The 4,312-nt window shown below is 35.9% G+C and overlaps 1 pseudogene; it reads left to right on the top strand.

Annotated features, from left to right (window-relative positions):
• Positions 1–1,515: 1,515 nt before the first annotated feature.
• LOC149161558 (uncharacterized) lies at positions 1,516–2,699 on the top strand (annotated as a pseudogene).
• The last annotated feature ends 1,613 nt before the right edge of the window (positions 2,700–4,312 follow it).

Below are 4,312 nucleotides of genomic sequence, written 5' to 3'. Positions count from 1 at the left end.
TATCAATACTTATAATTAACCTAATATTTATTTTATTTAAAATATTATATTTAGAATACTATATTAAAACTAGATACGGTTAATAAATATTTTTATTATTTTCTTATTTAATAATAAAAAAATAATGTTATATATATATATATATGTGTTTTATTTATATAATTAAAATAAATTCAAAAATCATACTAGTCATTTTTATTTATCAGTGAAATCGTATTTTAAATATAAAATTTATAATTTTCTATAGACATTAACATTATATTTATTTTCTATAGACTTTAACATTATATTTATTTCTACTATTTTATTATACCTACGTCACAAGAAGTCTATAATGCATTAAGTATTGAATTAGCTAACCATAAGTTTATCTTTGACCAATTTTTTTAAATATATATTATAGTTTAAATTTGTAATTTAAATTTTATTATTATTTAGTAATATTTAAAATTATTTTTCTAATATTTAATTGGTTATTTTCATTCAAATTTTATTTCTTTTTATTATTATTTAATAGAATATAAATTTTATTTTTCTGTCATTTGATTTGATTTATTCACATCTAATTTCGTGATAATGGGTATGCCTAGCTTCTCCATATCTAGGATGGTATTGTTGTTATTTAATTTATAATTAATATATTTATTTTTTTATGATTCTTTGACTAATTATTTTTAAATATATACTGTAATTTAAATTTATAAATTAAATGTTCGTATTATATAATTGTATTTAAATTTATTTTTCTGTCATGGTTACCTTCGTTCACATCTTATTCCCTTAGGATGGCTTCGCCTCGCTTCTGCATGCCTCGTATGGTGCTGTTGTTATTTGTTATTTAATTTATTACTAATATATTTACACCATAAGGCATTTCCCTCTGAAATGGACTCCCCCAAATGCCTTTCTGTCCTAATCGTAGCCGTTAGATCTTTTGTTAGACGATTGAACAAAAATCAGCCATCCAATTTAATAAAAAATGTTTTAAGACATTAAAAAACCTTAAAAAGCGTTATTAGGCGAATGAACAATGCTCTCCACTTGACATCTGTGCGCTTTTTACGGAGGAGTTCCATAGAGTCCGTTTGAATTCTTAGTGGAGTTTATGGCAATGAACTCCAATGCCGGAAAAGCCTTTTCGTGGCCTCAAGGATGGTGTGAAAGTCCCTTTTGTTGGCGAAATCAGGTGGGTATTTTTTAAGGAGGCAGTGAAAGTATGGCTGCGAAATCCAAAGAATTTGGCACTGTTAATAAGGGGTATTGTTGTGGCAGTATCTGGAGCTATTCTTTTTTTGGTTCTGGTTGGCTTTCTTAATAGGGCCGTGCCTAAAAAGAGTGAGAGGGATGGCTGGTTTGAGGTCAATAATCAAATTCTAAATGCGCTTTTTACCATGATGTGCATTTATCTACACCCACAGCGTTGTTATCATATTTTACTTCTCATTAGAGGACATTGTCAATCTTAGAAAGGTCTACAATAAAAATGAGACTTACAAACCTCATTAGTGGGCACACATGATGGTAGTTGTGCTACTTCTACAAATAAATTGTTTTGCGCACTATGCGCTCTGTGGTCTGAATTGGGGCTATAAGAGATCACAACGTCCAGCTATTGGAGTGGGTTTGTGCGTTTCTGTTGCAATAGGCGCCCCTGTTGCAACTGGACTTTATCTTATCCTGAGTCCTCTTGGGAAAGATTACGAAGCCGAAGGTGATTTGGAGACTACGGTTATAAGTATCACTGATGCAGATGCAAATGCAGATGTTATTAGGATAGATGATAACTCTGTGAAAAACAAATCTACATACGCGTGGATTGAGAAGAAATACTCTCTTCTTAGAAGAGGTAGTAAAAGAATGGAACCTAAACCGGAATGGCAGGGAGGTCTATTTGACTGCTGGAGTGATCCTTCTGTTGCATTTTTTTCAACATTTTGTGGATTCTACGTTTTTGGGTGGAATATGGATAGACTGGGGTTTGGGAACATGTATGTGCACATAGTGACCTTCATTTTGTTGTGCATAGCCCCTTATTGGATCTTCACCTTGGCTGCTGTCAATATTGATAATGAGAATATTCGGGAAGGTCTTGGTATCACTGGGATCATTCTTTGTGTGTTTGGGCTTCTGTACGGTGGGTTTTGGAGGATTCAGATGCGAAAGAGGTTTGGCTTACCTGGAAATGGCTGCTGTTGTGGGCAGCCTAATGTGATAGATCTAATGCAATGGCTTTTCGGCAGTGTTTGTTCTCTCTGTCAGGAGGCTCGCACTGGAAATTTCTATGAGGTCTGTGAGGAAAACTCTATTCTAAAAAATATCTTGGCCAAGATTCACAAGACCTGAGAGATGCTTCACTGAGTTTGGCTCCGTTGGGTCATGAACCAGGATCACCAGCTTTGAATTCACCCTCTTGGGTCAAATCAGACATGTCACCAAATTTGAATGTTCAAGCATCAGTGTCACCAGTTTTGAGTCCAATGCATTATTCCATTGAAAACTCTCTTCCTCAACAGGGTATGCCCCTTGTGCGGGAAGGGTCGACATTTCCTTTGTCTAACTTTCTTTCAGTGGAAACTCATATTACAATTTTTCCAGATTCAGAATCAGTGGATGCACATAACGTGGTAGCTCAAACAAAAAATCTAAAGAGGGACGGCTATCCGATGAATGCACCCATTCCTGAGAGACTAGAAAAATAAGAATAGGACATTAACGTAATCATACTCCTATGGTTGATGGCTGGAAGGTTAAATTGAATTACCCTGGAAACTTTTCCAGTATTAAGATGCATCTAGACATTGACTTGTTCTGTAGCTTTCTGCAGTGCCCATTGTTACAGTTTACACTTCAAGTTTGGTTGATTCTTTTCTTTATTCGATACAGTGGTTAGATAGAAACGTTCATTGGCATTGTTCTTTAGTCCATGAAACCTCACCTTACTTAGAAGGGGTTGATTGGTGCAGGAACAACATTTCGAGCTTTACAGATCATCCATCCGTCTTTTATGTTGCTCCACGGACTGTGAAAGTAATAAATGTGAGATAAGAGTAGTCAACAGTTCCTCGCTGATGTATATTTGTCTGCAAATACGTAGAATATGAGATTCTAATTTTTAACTATGTTGATGCAATTTAATTTTGCTTTCTCATCTAAATATTCTGATTGAATCCTGTGTAGTGAGTTAGTAATATATTTTGGGACAAATTGCATTACCTGTACTGAACCACATCCTAACATGGAATATTGCCCGTGTATGGTTTGCATTTATGTTCTGTACATTCAAATTTACATGATTTATGCTTCTATGGACAAAGCTGGATAGTTCTTTCTAATTCTTGATCACTATGTGGATCCAATACATTGAACTTGGAGCATTGCTGGCAAATGAAGAGGATTTTAAAGAAAAATTATGCCTTCATCTGATCTACAACCTATAAGGGAAATTTTACTTCTATCTAGCTTAGGCAGCCTCTCCATAAAACACTACCTTTTGGTAGCAAAAGTGCAAAAAGGCAAACTTCTAGAGCTGGAGGCGAATGAAGAGGAGCAGGGCAAACTTTCCAGATCTGGGAGGGAATGAAGGGGAGCAGTGGGAGTCTAACACAGGTCGACTAAAAGTGAGTCATGTTCGACTCAAGGAGACAAGGATGAGCTGGTCTAGTGATTCTCTACCCCGAGACTCGGTTTTAATGCAATGCAATGTTTGTTAACATATCGGCTTGATGGAATCTAATGGTAGTGGAAACCACTTTGGAAAATCAAGTCCCCACTAAAAGCATGAAGCAAGGATCTTCATGTGGCTAGCCATATAGAACAAGGCCCTACTCTGTGTAAGTACTACATGGTACAAAAGAGGATTGGACATGGGCCAAGTCGATGTACTTTATACAAGCTGGATGAGGAAGCCATAGGAGATCATCTTGCCCATATTCTTCCCCATTGTGGGTTGGAATGGAAAGCGTGATACGGGTAGGAAGGGCTGGGCAAGGTGAAACTAAAGTAGTAAGTTTTACACAGTGGCAGTAGAAGCCAGATTTAAAAGAGTTCAAAGCTTTACTCTTGATAGTTGGGAATTCGGTTTGCAAGGAAAATTGATGCTTTTGAAGGGAGATTCATCCCACCTTTCCAGTGTGCATCCCAGCACAGATTTATATTTGCTAGTTATATAACTCTTCCCAAAGCAATGCCTGAGAGGCAGCCTTTTCACGATTTTGACAGAGCAAGCCAAGGATCTCCTCCCAAATATAAATATAAAGCAAGTGGCATAATTTTTTTTTAAGACACCCACTTTTCAGGGTCAAGGTCAGATTGG

This window comes from Pinus tabuliformis, chromosome 5_2, assembly GCF_031772625.1.
Source record: "Pinus tabuliformis cultivar Carrire ecotype Pingquan chromosome 5_2, CPIR1, whole genome shotgun sequence".
NCBI classification, from domain to species: domain Eukaryota; kingdom Viridiplantae; phylum Streptophyta; class Pinopsida; order Pinales; family Pinaceae; genus Pinus; species Pinus tabuliformis.
This window is presented reverse-complemented; position numbering and strand designations above follow the sequence as displayed.